Source organism: Dermochelys coriacea, chromosome 1, assembly GCF_009764565.3.
Source record: "Dermochelys coriacea isolate rDerCor1 chromosome 1, rDerCor1.pri.v4, whole genome shotgun sequence".
NCBI classification, from domain to species: domain Eukaryota; kingdom Metazoa; phylum Chordata; order Testudines; family Dermochelyidae; genus Dermochelys; species Dermochelys coriacea.
In genome coordinates, this window is record NC_050068.2 from 293,249,498 (window position 1) to 293,265,157 (window position 15,660).

Consider the following 15,660-nt stretch of genomic DNA (forward strand, 5'->3'; position numbering starts at 1 on the left):
TATAGTTTTGCAACCCCGATGTGGCCTTCGGGCCAAAAAGTTTGCCCACCCCTGCCCTAGTATTTATATATTTCTTGGCTAGTTCAATTAAATGGGGTTAGTACTGCACATCTGTAGTCTCCCCCATACCCAGTTTTTCATGGTGAGCTCATTAATGTTATCATTAGAACAAGTTTTCAAAAGAGGTTAAGTTTTTGAAAGGGTTTAATCTGCACTTGCATGCAGATGATTATTGCTCTTGTATTATTCCCCAGCATAAAGAATTATACATCAGGTGCGTTTAACATCAAGCTGTTTAACTGCGATTACTTCTGCTGGAGATAGACTGTATTTCAGAGCGGGGTATAATGCACAGTATAGGAAGCAGAAACTGCAGGACCTGCTACTGTGTATAGCTTTGTGTCTGTCCTGATTTTTTTTTCAATTCAAGTACACAGATCTACCCCCAACCAATTTAATTTGCAGAGTTATGTTTAAAAGATCACCTGAAATAATATATTTTTTTGGTCATGCATGGAAAGAAAACTCCTTTCCTTCACTTTTTTCAAGCTTGATTATTTCCAGCCAGTGGACTAAAGTGATGGCTTCTATCTCCTGGGTCTAATAAAGCAATTTGGTTCTTTAATGGGCCTTGTTAGGGTTGAAGACCAATGCCTTTCTGGTACTATTTTTTGCATTAGTAGTACACTACCTGCTGAGTCATCAGCATGGAAACCAGAGGTTAATTTCCCTCCTACTAAACGAAGCAGATAATCAGCCATCAGAGGTCGGCTCCTGTGCTGTAAATAAGTCTTGACAAGTTCAGGGACAGCGCTGTGCATCACTTATCTCTTATCACACCATCTGTCCAAAAATTAAGATAGAATAAGGATATTAATTTGTTACATTTCAAAAGCTGTGCTGACAAACCCACATGGACTTCTTTAAATGGCAATGAATAACTGAAACACTTTACTAGTATTCCATCGAGTCATAGGTTATAATTTTGCAAACTTCCTTTCCAGCAATGAACATGTGGAAATTGTTTTGACCAGATGTACAGTTAATGACTATCAAAGCAGATGGTTTCTAAAGCTTTTTCACCAAGGTTGTTTTTTTTTCAACCTAAGTTAGAAGTTATATCGATCTGATGGCACAAAATGTCATCCAGTTTCTCAGGAATGATTTATATGGAGAGAGTGCTTTCAGTTGATGGGGATGTTGTTAGCAGGTTCCCGGGGCCAGAAATATTTATGAAAAACCCTCTCTTCCCTCAAAGAAATGTATGACTGAAGATAACTCCTGGAAATTGCTGAGATGAGAGGATGCCTTGTCTAGTTCACTGAATCCATGCCACATGATGGTGAAACACAGGTGCAATTCATGTCATGCTGAATCAGAAGCCAGCAGATTTGCTTTGGAAATGTGAATGTATGTAGGTGCAGCTGCAAGAGAGATAGTACTATGTGTACATTTTAGGTAGTTATAGTGTGATATTTCTTTGCACGTATATGTCAGTATATCTGACTCCCAGAAGAAAATTGCTGCATTAAACTGGAGTTAAGATATCAGTAATGTAAGGGTAAAAAATACAGGAATATTATAATTATCCCTAAACTAAACATTAGGAAATTCAGAGTTTAGGTTAAACTTAAACAAAATCCAAACATAGTAAGGCATGGAAATACAATTAATGTACCCAAACAACCTTTACTTCACACTGAGGCGACACCATGTTTGTGGCCCCAGATTAGATTAAACTGATTCTTTTTCATTTTTTTTCTTCATCTTGTCACTATAGGGTAGAATTAAGGTTGCATTGGTGCCAAAACAGAATTTAACAGAACAATTTTTCTCGTGATGGGGATCCATCGTGCCCCAGATTGTGTAGCGTATATTACAGCATTCCAGTCACATTCTAAAGCCTCCATGTCAGCTGCAGCAAAGGTTCACAACCTTTTTCTTTATAAGGCCCCCCACCCACACATGCTATAAAAACTCCATGACCCAGCTGTGCCACAACAACTATATAAAAGCCAGGGCCGGCATTAGGGGATATCAAGCAGGGCAGTTGCCTGGGGCTGCATGCCACAGGGTTCCCCACAAAGCTAAGTTGCTCAGGCTTTATCTTCAGCTCCGAGTGCCGGGGCTCAGGGTCCTGGGCTTCAGCCCCAGAAGGTGGGGCTTCGGCTTTCTGCCCTGATCTCCAGTGATTCTAACACAGGCCCTGCTTGGTGGACCCCCTGAAACCTGATTGTAGCCCCCCAGGGGGCACTGGACCCCTAGTTGAGAACCACTGAGCTATAGGACTTCCTTAGCCACAAGGTCATCATCTGCCTCTTCCTGGGGTATGGCCCAGACTCCTGGGCCAGCTCAGTCCAAGATTTTCCCCTGGTGGAGTAGTCCAAACAAAAAAATAAAGGGGAGCAATCCAATCCAGAATTCATATGAGAGGGCAATGCTTCCCTCTCAGATTGTCTCTGCAGCAGGCCCTCCCTTCCCTCAGGGAGGTGCCTTTGGGCAGTTATTTTGGGAGAGATTCTACCTTCCCTCAGCTTGTCTCCCTGGAGTTGCCATTAGCAGATCTGCCCCCAAATGAGCTGTTCTCCTGCCTTTTAGCTCCTCCTCCAGTTGGTGCTTTTAATACAGTTGTGGTGGGATGGGGCTGGCTGAGTCCAGAATAGTTCCTTAACCCCTTGTTGCTCTGTGTAGGGTTTGTACACCCCATCACAGGGGGTGGTATCCTTGAGAATTATTTGGGCAAGACTCTGCTCTGCACAGTGGAGGCAAGCAGAAGGCAGAAGTATAAGAAGAAGGGGCCACGCTCCCACTGGAGTCCTCAGGAGAATATTTTAGATTAGTCAGCCAGAATTCCTCCTGGAAGCTCTTATGGGATGCATGCAGGAGTGATAGTTTAGCTAGTCTTGGAGAAGGTGTAGTATGATCGTAGCTCAGACTATAGGCGGTGACTTATATGGGCCTGTGGTGCCTATGCTCCACCAATATTTAGGAATGTGTGCTCAGCTCCACCAATGTTTGGGCTTACCATGATTTGGGGGCCCCGCTCTTCAGGGGGACGTGGGGTCCAGGAAGAGCCGTCCCATCCATAGGACAGACCAGGGCAACTGCCCCGTGCTTTGGGGTGCCCTGGACTTCAGGAGGATGTGGGGTCCAAGGCAGCCTGGAGGGCTAGCAGGGGGCCTGGCGCTGGCCCATTCCGCCCCGCCAGCTCCCGGCATCACTCTGGGGAGGGGGCAGAAGCTGGAAAGAGGTGGTGTGGGGGTGAGGGTTTGGGGGAAGGGCTGGAATGGGAGCAGGGAGGGGGAAGAGCAGCGGTGGGCTGGGGCTGGGTTGCTCACTGCTGCCAATGCCAGCGCCCTGGATCCCATGTCCCCCTGAAGCGCGGGGCACCTCAAAGCACGGGGCCCGGGGCAGTTGCCCTGGTCCGTCCTATGGACAGGATGGCTCTGCTTGGACCCGTTCTGGGCAGCACCAAAATTATACAAACCTGGAGCCCATAGCTCAGACAGTTCTGTTAGGCAGCATGAGAGGGGGGTGAAGGGGCTATGGCCCAGACATTTTTAATTTGAATATCATACTTTACAGAGAGTCTACACTGCCTGAACTAACCTTTTTGAAACAATCGGTTTTTTTCCCCAATGTATATTATATATTTGTTTACTGTATTTTTTCCAGTGTATTTTCTGAATTGAGGTTAACCTCCAACATGCAACTTCTAATTCATTCTTTAGGATTAATAACTGCTCCATTTATTGTGATGAACTGAATTACTGGAAATCTTTCATTTTGTTCCATAGCCATGCCCTCTTCTCTTCTCTTCTCTTCTCTTCTCTTCTCTTCTCTTCTCTTCTCTTCTCTTCTCTTCTCTTCTCTTCTCTTCTCTTCTCTATAAAGATGCATGTGCTTATAGCAATTTCCCATCTTGTCACTATTTATTAACAAATTATTCTAGAGGAGCAAACCAAAGCAGTTTAAGGGCTTGTGTACATGGTGTATTAGTCTGCACTAGTGTATGGCACACTAAATGGCTTGTGGAGATCCTGCTGGCACACACTACAAGTTTCCTAGTGCACGTTAATTTGTGAAACTGGATTATATTAATGCACACTAGGGAACTTGTAGTGAGTGCCAGTAGGGTACACACAGGTCAGTTAGAATGTAGCTCACTACTGCGTACTGGAAGTGACACCCCTTCAGTGTGGACAGATGCAAGGTGTAGCTGATCCCTTAGTCTTTAAACTGTCTGTATAGTATATAAATTGGAGCTTTGTTGGGGTCCCTCAGTACTGGCCTCAGAGAGAATGGTTTATAATGAATTTTATTTTACTTTATTCTCACATTCTAGCTGTATTTAATTTTACTTTTAAATGAGCTAGTGTTACACAGAAATGAGATCTCTCTGTGGACTGCAGAAGAAACAACTAGTATCAATATGTAAATACAATGTATATTTCCAAAGTTTGTCTTTTCTTTTCTTTTCTTTTCTTTTCTTTTCTTTTCTTTTCTTTTCTTTTTCATGCTTATTTGGATAATCAAGATGAACCAGAAGAGGTTTAAAATAAATTAAATTTTAATTTTCATGCTAGCAGTTAGCTCATTACCATGGGCAAATATCAGCCTGGTTTGCTTTGAGACATCTCTGTGTTTTTATGACTTTAAGGAGTAGCTGCTTGAAGTCCCTTAGAGGATTATGTGTGCCAGTTTTCATTCAAAATGAGCTTTTGAAGAGCATTAGAAGGAGCTGCTCACATATTGTTTTGAAAAGGCTGGTCAAAATACAGGTTTCTTTTTTCAGCTAAAGCTGCTCTCTAAGTGTGTTGGCTGCTAATAGTTTTGCCATGCTGTTAGTCCAAGCAGAGGCTTTCCAGGTTTTTATTCCAAGCAGAGCTTATCAGGTGCCAACATCCTGTTGTTGTGATCTGGACATTACCTGTATTAAAGCAGGGGCATTGAATGGGATCCCCAAAGAATCATAGAATCATAGAATCATAGAATATCAGGGTTGGAAGGGACCCCAGAAGGTCATCTAGTCCAACCCCCTGCTCAAAGCAGGACCAAGTCCCAGTTAAATCATCCCAGCCAGGGCTTTGTCAAGCCTGACCTTAAAAACCTCTAAGGAAGGAGATTCTACCACCTCCCTAGGTAACGCATTCCAGTGTTTCACCACCCTCTTAGTGAAAAAGTTTTTCCTAATATCCAATCTAAACCTCCCCCATTGCAACTTGAGACCATTACTCCTCGTTCTGTCATCTGCTACCATTGAGAACAGTCTAGAGCCATCCTCTTTGAAACCCCCTTTCAGGTAGTTGAAAGCAGCTATCAAATCCCCCCTCATTCTTCTCTTCTGCAGACTAAACAATCCCAGCTCCCTCAGCCTCTCCTCGTAAGTCATGTGCTCTAGACCCCTAATCATTTTCGTTGCCCTTCGTTGTACTCTTTCCAATTTATCCACATCCTTCCTGTAGTGTGGGGCCCAAAACTGGACACAGTACTCCAGATGAGGCCTCACCAGTGTCGAATAGAGGGGAACGATCACGTCCCTCGATCTGCTCGCTATGCCCCTACTTATACATCCCAAAATGCCATTGGCCTTCTTGGCAACAAGGGCACACTGCTGACTCATATCCAGCTTCTCGTCCACTGTCACCCCTAGGTCCTTTTCCGCAGAACTGCTGCCGAGCCATTCGGTCCCTAGTCTGTAGCGGTGCATTGGATTCTTCCATCCTAAGTGCAGGACCCTGCACTTATCCTTATTGAACCTCATTAGATTTCTTTTGGCCCAATCCTCCAATTTGTCTAGGTCCTTCTGTATCCTATCCCTCCCCTCCAGCGTATCTACCACTCCTCCCAGTTTAGTATCATCCGCAAATTTGCTGAGAGTGCAATCCACACCATCCTCCAGATCATTTATGAAGATATTGAACAAAACGGGCCCCAGGACCGACCCCTGGGGCACTCCACTTGACACCGGCTGCCAACTAGACATGGAGCCATTGATCACTACCCGTTGAGCCCGACAATCTAGCCAGCTTTCTACCCACCTTATAGTGCATTCATCCAGCCCATACTTCCTTAACTTGCTGACAAGAATGCTGTGGGAGACCGTGTCAAAAGCTTTGCTAAAGTCAAGAAACAATACATCCACTGCTTTCCCTTCATCCACAGAACCAGTAATCTCATCATAAAAGGCGATTAGATTAGTCAGGCATGACCTTCCCTTGGTGAATCCATGCTGACTGTTCCTGATCACTTTCCTCTCCTCTAAGTGCTTCAGGATTGATTCTTTGAGGACCTGCTCCATGATTTTTCCAGGGACTGAGGTGAGGCTGACTGGCCTGTAGTTCCCAGGATCCTCCTTCTTCCCTTTTTTAAAGATGGGCACTACATTAGCCTTTTTCCAGTCATCCGGGACTTCCCCCATTCGCCACGAGTTTTCAAAGATAATGGCCAAGGGCTCTGCAATCACAGCCGCCAATTCCTTCAGCACTCTCGGATGCAATTCGGATGCAAAGAGGCAGCAAGGCCACAAGACAGCACAAAATGGGATGCTCATTTCACTTCTTTTGGTTCACATAGCAACAAGAAGCTACAACCTCTGAAGGCAGACCACCAGGGAGTATGGGAACCTCAGCTGTCAGACCTGGCAGCCATTCAGACTCAGGAGGCAAAAGGACTGGAACGAGCCCTTTCCATTGTTCCTGGGTCATTTGTAGTCTGTGCTGGCTTAAATCATTTTTCTCATTAATCTTCTTTCCCTATGATATAGCTTCCCTCTCTTTAATCAACAGAGATTGCCTCCGTCAAATAGCTAGCAACAGTCTGACTCTTTTACTTGTTTTTACTTGTTGGGGATTCAGTACTCATTCTGCAAGGGACAAGTGGACAACAGGATGCTGTTCTGCCTTCTCAGAGCCAAGATATGAAATGGTCACTCAAAGGTTTATATCTACACTGGTGTGTGCATGCAATTATTGGACCATGTACATGCCTGCACTGAGTGTCCACATCTGCTGTACTGGACACAAGTATAACTCTGGGTACATGCATTTACTCAATTCCATGCTGCCGCTGTTCTTACACCATGTTAGCACTGTCATTTCGAGGTCAGTATCCCAGGGTTCTGTGCATCACAGGAAGACACTCTAGGAACTATCTTGCTGTGTGATGTTGCCGTTGCCACTGCCCCCGCCTTCACATATTTGGCAGTGGCACTTCCTGATCACATCTCCCTACCTCTCTCCTGCCACCCCCTAAACTGAGTGGAAGACATGGAGCAAATGAGTTATGATGTGGTTTTGCTGTACCAGGACTAGCTGGGTATTGCCTGGGTGGCAACATCAGACAGTTATAGGTCCATTGCAAACCACTTCAGGGTTGGAAAGTCCAATGTTAAGGTTGTGGTTGTACAGGTTTTCAAGGCAACTAACACTGTCATTTACCCACATAAATGGACTAAATCTGTGAACAACAGCCAAATGTTCATGTCTATGAACCCATCTCTGTGCTCTCCCCTTGACAATTGGGGAACAATGGGGAAAATCTGTTCTTGGGAACAAATGGGGATGAATGCTGCATGGGATTTAGGAGGCTGGAACTTGGTGGGCTTCTGGGACTCCCACAGAAGTTTCCCTCCTGGATGGTCAGAGGGGCTCCTTTATGAGGGGTTTTGGTTGCCAGTGGATGTTGTGGTCCCAGGAGTCCAGCAGGCTCCTCCTGTCAAGGGTTGATTCCTCTGGCTCAGCAGTACCCTTGGTGGCAGCCAGAAGAGGAGGGGATGACGGTTCATGAACAAGTGTCCTAGAGTCATTGAGTTTAAGGCCAGAAGGAACCATCAGATCATCTAGTCTGACCTCCTGTGTATTACCCAGCACCCACACACTAAACACAACAACTGAAATTGGAACCACAGGAGACTAGACTATTATGCGCCACAGGAAGAGAATAGGATCTGTGGTGCACCAATGCCCGAGGCCCCTGAAATGGTAGGAAAATCATTAATTGGAATATACTCCATTTATCTGGAATGTAACCTTCACACACATGCTGCAGAGGAAGGTGAACACCCGCCCTCCCATGCCCCGACACTACCGATCTGACCTGGGGGAAAATTCCTTCCCAACCCATATATGGCGACCAGTTAGTCCCTGATCATGAGAACAAGAACCAGTCAGCTTTGCATTTTAAAGAGAAAGTTTGATGCCACTTCAGAGCTCTGGCCCACCCAGTTCAATGTCCCATTTCCAGCCTGGGACATCCTTGATGTTTCAGAAGAAGGAGATTTTAAAAAAGAAAAAAAATACCTCCCAGAATACATTGGGGTGAAAAAACATTCTAACCCCTGCTGATGGCTGGCTAAAACCCTGAAGCATGTGTCTTGGGAACATTAGACATAAACTGGAAATGATCCCCAAAGTTGTTGAAGTCTGCTTCATCCATCATAAGCAATCCCATCATACAATTGCACCCAGAAATTTGTCATAAATTTGTAATGGCTACTGCAGCAGGTGGACCCCAAACTCATTTGGCCACCAGTTCTATCTGCCTCTTCATCAGGGAATGTTCCCATTTCCCAAAGTGTGCCTCCTGCTCTATGAACCCCACTTCATCAGCATCTCTTCTGCTGAAGACCCCGATCCCTCCATGTCCTGAGAAACTCAAACTGCTCTTGGTTCCTCCTGTACATGCTAATAAGCACTGCAGATCCTCCAGGTTCCTTCTCCATCTGCCTCTGCTATCTCCGGGGTGCTGCTCCTGCTATCTTGGTAAAATGACTGTTAGGAGTCAAAGGTCCTACCAATTCTAAGACAAGGGTAACATTATATATATTTTTTCCTTTGGAAGAAGCTGAAAAATCCCTTCACATAACATAATTTTGCTATGGAAGGCCACAATTTTGAAACTTTTCAGCATTCCAGGAATGTGACTGTTAGACTATCCTGGGTTCTCAGAAAATATGTGCGGTCCCGAGAAAGGAGCAGAGGCTATTAATGGTGAGAAACATGTACTAATGCTTTAAAAATTTTTTTTGTCCTAGTATCACAAGGAGTTAGGGTCACAATTCCTTCCAGGGGTTTATGACATTCTCATAAGTAAGCTGGACAATTGTGGGCTTGGTATAACTACCATTAAGTGGATACATAATTGGTTAAACAACTACAAACAAAGAGTAACTATTAGTTGGGTGATATCAGATTGGAAGGAAGTCTCAAGTGGGGTTCCACCCGGATCTGTTCTGGGTGTGGTGTTGTTTAACATCTTTATTAATGACCTGGATGTAGGTATAGAGAGCATACTGATCGAATTTGCACAAGACACAAACCTAGGGGAGATTGCAAACACTTTGGCAGATAGAGCTAAAATTCAAAAGAATCTTGATAACTGGGCTATCGACAACAAAATGAAATGCAACAAAGACAAATGTAAGGTGCTACACTTAGGGAAGAGCAACCAAATGCTCAGAATCAGAATGGGGAATAACTGGCTTGGCAGAAGCACTGCTGTGAAGGATCTGGGGTGTATGGTGGTCACAAGTTCAACAGGATTGAACAATATGATGATCTTACAAAAAAAGAAGATGCAATTTGGGTTGCACTAACAGAGGCAGAGCATTCAAGTCATGGGAAGTGATAATACCATTCTCCTTGGCGCTGGTTAGGCCTCAACTGCAGTACTGTGTCCAATTTTGATCACCACTGTACAGAAAGGATGTAGAGAAACTGGAAAGGATGCAGAGGCAAGTGACAGAGATGATGAAAGGGATGGAATGCAAGCCATATTAGCAAAGGCTAAAGGAACTGAATATATTTAGTTTGTAAAAGAGGAGATAAGGGGGGACATAACAGTCTTCAAATACATGAAAGGCTACCATAAAAAAAAGATGGAGAAAAATTGTTCTCTCTTGCCACAGAGGGCAGGACAAGAGGCAATGGGCTCAACCTACAGCATGGCAGACTTAGATTAAATCTCAAGAAAAAACTTCCTAACTGTAAAAACAGCAGGAGGGGGCTCAGGGCTGGGGAAGGGTGTTGTGGTGCAGGAAGAGTGTGGGGTGAGGGCTCTGGGAGGGATTTTGGGTGCAGGAGAGGGCTCAGGGCTGGGGCATGGCATTGGGGTGCAGGAAGGAGTTTGGGGTGTGGGCTCTGGGAGGGAGTTTGGGCGTGAGAGTGGGCCCATGGCTGGGGCAGGGAGAGTTGGGGTGTGGGAGAGGATTTGGGGTGCTGGCTCCAGGAGTTGGCTCCGGGCTGGGGCTGTGTTTCGGGGTGCTGGGGGGTTTGGGGTGCAGGAGGGGGTGCGGGATGCTGGCTACAGGAGGGGACTCAGGGCTGGGGCAGGGGGTTGGGATGCAGGAGGTGGGAGAGTGCAGGCTATGGCCAGGCAGCGCTTACCTCTCTCGGGCGGTACGCAGTGTGCCTAAGGCAGGCTCCCTGCCTGCCCTGGCCCTGCGCCGCTCCCGGAAGTGGCCGGGACACCCTTGCAGCCCTTGAGGAAGCGGGGGTTCCCAGCCAATGGAGGTCAGGGCAGGTAGGGAGCCTGCCTTAGCCCCGCTGCATTGCTGGACTTTTAGTGGCCTAAAATCTCCCAGTGTGGCTTCAGTAGTCTCTGGGAGATAGCCCGATTCTGGGAGAGTCCTGGCAAAACCGGGAGGGTTTGCAACCCTATTCTTCTCTGGGACCTAGGCTGGAAGTTACATGGTTGATTCAATATGCCCTAATGCATTTAATGATACAACATTTGATAAATTCAACTAGAATTAATCAGTTTTAGAAGGACTAATTTCCAAAACTGTCTTATAGATTCATACATTCAATAGATTCATAGATTCCAAGGCCATAAGGGACCATTGTGATCATCTAGTCTCACCTGCTGTATAACCCAGGCTATAGAACTTTCACAAAATAATTCCTAGAGCATAGGTTTTAGAAAAACATCCAATCTTGATTTTAAAATGGTTAGCTAGGAAGAATCAACCTCAACTTTTGGTAAGTTGTTCCAATGGCTAATTACTCTCACTGTTAAAAAAATATGCCTTATTTCCAGTCTGAATTTGTTTAGCTTCAACTTCTAGCCATTTGATCCTTTCTCTGCTAGGCTGTTAAATCTTTGTTGCCCATGGAGGCATATATGGACTGTAATCCAAGTGATCCTTTAACCTTCTCTTTGTTAAGCTAAATAGATTTTCTCCTTGAATCTCCCACCATATGGTATATATTCTAAACCTTTAACCAGTCTCATGGCTCATCTCTGAACCCTCACCAGTTTATCCACATTGTTCTTGAACTGTGGACACCAGAACTGAGAACACTATTCCAGCAGCAGTCACACCAGTGCCAGCTAGAGAGGCAAAATAACTCTCTACTCCTATATGAGATTTCTCTATTTATGTATGCCAGGTTTCCATGAGTCAGTTTGGCTACTGTATCACACTGGGAGCTCATGTTTAGCTGATTATCCAGCACGACCCTCAAATCTTTTTCAGGGTCACTACTCCCCAGGATACAATCCCCCACAGTGTAAATATAGGCTACATTCTTTGTTCCTAGATGTATACATTTAGCTATATTTAAACCCAAATTGTTTGCTTGTGCCCATTTTACCAAGTGATCCAGATCACTCTAGATAGTGACTTGTTCTCTTCCTTGTTTACTAACTCCCCCCCACATTTTTGTTTCATCTGAAGATTTGATCAGTGATTTAATGTTTTCTTCCAGGTCACTGATAAAAATTTTAAATAATACAGGGCAGTGATGGGCAACCTGCAGCTTGCAGGTCACATGCAGCCCATCAGGGTAATCTGATTGCGGGCTGCGAGACATTTTACTGATGTTGACCATCCGCAGGCACGGCCCTCTGCAGCTCCCACTGGCCACGGTTTGCTGTTCCTGGCCAATGGGAGCTGTGGGAACTGGCGGCCAGTACATCCCTGTGGCCTGCACCACTTTCTGCAGCTTCCATTGGCCAGGAATGGTGAACTGCATCCACTGGGAGCATGGGGGGCTGTGCCTGTGGATGGTTAATGTTAGCAAAATGTCTCACGGCCCGCAATCAGATTATCCTGATAGACTGCATGTGGTTCTCGGGCTGCAGGTTGCCCACCACTTGTATAGGGCCAAGAACTGATCTCTGCAGGACGCCACTGCAAATACGCCTGCTCGATGATGATTCCCCCTTTTCAATTACATTTTGAGATCTGTCAGTTAGGAAGCTTTTAATCTATTTAATGTGTGCCATGTAAATTTTACATCTTTCTAGTTTTTTAATCAAAATGTCATGCAGTACCAACTCAAATGCCTCACAGAAGGCTAAGTATATTACATCAACACTACTACTTTTATCCACCAAACTTGTAATTTCCCCCCAAAAAGGGATATCAAGTTAGTTTGACAGGATCTGTTTTCATGTAATGAAATGCCCCAATGGTTTTTGATTAACTTGTTCATTCCAACAAGAAAGTTCACATACTTTTCAACTTGTCACCAGAAATGTCTGCAAAACAAGGCTGAGATTAAATTTTGGTAGATGGAAACAAGACAAAATATTTTTTAGCTTCTTTGAACCTGTGCAGTGCTGCTGAGCTGAAGTTGTCCACAGTGAATTATTGGAGGTCAGTCCGTGTGCTCAGTTTAGGGAGGGAAAAGTACTTTTCGCTAGCCTCAAAAGTATTGCTTTGTTTTGTTTTTATAGCCACTACAGATTTTGTCTTGTGGAATGAGAAAGTGTTAGAAAGTGATTCCTAATATCTAAAATAAACCTCCCTTGCTGCAGATTAGGCTGTTATTTCTTGTCCTATTATGACATTCTGGGATGCAATCCAGACCACCTGCCCTGTAACCTGGGGTGCCTCACAATGATTTGCTGCTGTAACCTGGGTCCCTCACAAACAGCCAAGCAGCGTGCAGGTCACATCCTCAGTATCTATGTATAGCTGCAGCCTGCTTGTACATTCCAGTCACACTTTGGCTTCTACCAATCTTGGTTGCCACTTGTAGAATGATCCCAACACACTTCCAGTCCGTATTTACCCCTTTCCCCGAATTTGTATTCTGCGCTGTCCAGCCTTTTCCTGGACAGTTCAGATATTTTAGGTCCATTGCCCCTGCAAGGGAACAATATCCAACAAATGGAGTTACCCAAACAATTCAATTTGAATACAACTCTGGATTAGTTCTGATTAAAGAATAAAACAAGTTTATTTAACTACAAAGAGAGAGATTTTAAATGAGTACAAGTACAAGGCATTAAAGTCAGAAATGGTTACTAGAAAACTAAAGATAAAATGTTTTCCAGTGCTAAAACATAACAAACTAGACTCAGTTCCAGATAAAATCCTTACCACATATTCCCAACCACAGGGCTGACCAAACTTCAGGTGAAGATCTCTCCCAAAGTCAAATGGCTGTTTCCTTTGTCATTCCTTTGTTAGGTGAAAGAGAGAGAGAGAGAAATTAATACCTTGGGGTGTTCTTGTTCCTCACTTTTATAGTCCAGTCATCCTTCGAAATGGATTCTCCTGAAGATTACCCTCAAAGCAAAGCTTATTCAAGCTTTAAAGAAGGTGATGTAGTCTGGGGGCTCTTTCTTTTCCTCTGTGTATGCCGAAAAGCACATTTGCCTTGTATCCCTCTTGCTGTTTCACATGCCTTGTTTACTACTTATGTGTAAATTGAGGCACATGCATATTCTTTGTATAAGCTAGATCTGCTTAATCACTCCTGCTTAATCGGAGATACAACTCTTTGAAAATGTGCTACCAGCATGATGCAGAGAGAATTCATAACTTTACATCGAACGTTGCTACATACATTTCACCAAGATGTTGTTGACCATGTTTGTTTTAAAATCATGTTCATTTGTTGGCATCCTTTCATCTGTGAGAGATAGTTTGCAATGTCTCATGTGACTGAATAGGCCAATCCAAGACTTGCATTATCTTTGGCAGTTATTGCAAATGTATGTATCTTGGTTGAGAGCTGATGGCTTCCTGTGGGCTCTTTTCTCCACAAGCTATAGGAGCCAGCCCTTGTCATGGACTTCGATACCTTGATGGAGATGATGGCACTACTTGTTACGATCATTTGGCAAGATTTCCCATTGTTCCGGATCAATTCCAAATTCCTTCATATCTCTCTTGCACAAGGCATATTTTGTACACAGGTTGTTACAATGGCGTGGTGGTCTTTTCTCAAGACTAAACATGCCGAGTTTTTTAACCTTTCCTCATTGGTCAGGTTTTCTAAACCTTTTATCATTTTTCTTGCTCTGTTCTGGACGCTCCAATTAATACACTTATTTCTTAAAGTTGGACACAGTACTCCAGCTGAGGCTTAACCAGTGCTGAGAAGAGCAAGACAAATACCTCCCTTATCTTGCAAATGACACTCCTGTTAATATATCACAGAGTGATCTTAATCTTTTTTTTTTTTGCAACAGCATTACATTGTTGACTCATATTCAATTTGTGATCCACTATAACCCACAGATCTTTTTCTGTAGCACCACTGCCTAGCCAGTTATAACCCCTTGGACCGCATGGCCCAGCCACTGCCCAGGTTTGTATGCTGTCTAGTCCTTGAGCAGTGGTTTTCCATTGTTTAGCATTGTTAACAAAGGGACATTTAGTTGTTCCCTTATTTAGCCTGAATGGAAGGTGACTGTCATATCCAACACTTTCAAGGAGGTGGTGTGACTGTCCAGTCCTCAGTATTGGTGCATAATTACTGCAAAAACATCCCCTTGCTTTTGAAATGCTGTGACTGAAAAATCCCAAGGGCCTTGGCCATAGTGTTCTTACTTATTGTTTATTTCACTAGCTCAGATTTTAAAAACCGACCACATTTGCCATTTTTACAAGGTCACTTTCCAGAATGGGTTTTCACACTAGTATTTATTTTTGTTCAAGCAGTGTTGAGGTGGGATATGTACGTACTTTGCTGCAGGGACTAAGAGGTCATCTAGTGTCAATGTAGCTCCTGAAAAGATCTCTCAGTCCTCTACTAAAATGTTATTTCACAGCTTCATCGAACAATTAGAACCACAGAATTCTTCACTTTTCCATATTTTGGTGGCTGAATGAGTTTTCTGCAATATTTTAATACAGAGATTAAAATGCAAATTCAAAAATTGAGCCAATATGACTCACTTTACTCTGTCTGGCAGAAAAATGAGGCCAGACATTATAGTCTTATTTGTTTTCTATGTCTCTTTTTCCTTTGTATTTCTCCATTTCTCTGTGGACCTCTCCTCTTCTGTCTTTGTTTAGGGCTAGACTGAGAGCTGCAGAAGAACTTGGTAAGTGCGTGGCGTCCCAAAGACAATTGCTTTCCAAGCACCTCCTCACACCTCTGATTGTTGACCTATACTTATTTAAAATAAATTAAACTTTAAGGACTCATATTTTAAATGCTTTATTTGTATACAACACAATCCTCACAGATTATAAATCTGTACCTATCTTCTTACTCATAAAGTGAAGTAAAATCTATGGCTTTTCGTGTGCTACGTAACCCAAGGCAATATCTTGAATGAAAACTATATCTGAAGTATGAAATTATGCTTTTCAGCTTTTATCACATCACAGTTGATCAAAGATCATTCACGTCCCTTGTGCCCTTGTAGGCACCCTTTAAAAAATGATGGTGGTGGGGTTTTGTATCACAGATGCTG

The 15,660-nt window shown here is 43.9% G+C and overlaps 1 long non-coding RNA gene across 1 annotated transcript in view; it reads left to right on the top strand.

Moving 5' to 3' along the window:
* The window catches only part of LOC122456159, a 185,421-nt gene extending 170,071 nt beyond the window's left edge, over positions 1–15,350 (top strand). Inside the window, exon 3 of the long non-coding RNA XR_006274853.1 lies at positions 15,257–15,350. This is a non-coding gene — a long non-coding RNA (uncharacterized LOC122456159). The remainder of the gene's footprint in view (positions 1–15,256) is intronic.
* The last annotated feature ends 310 nt before the right edge of the window (positions 15,351–15,660 follow it).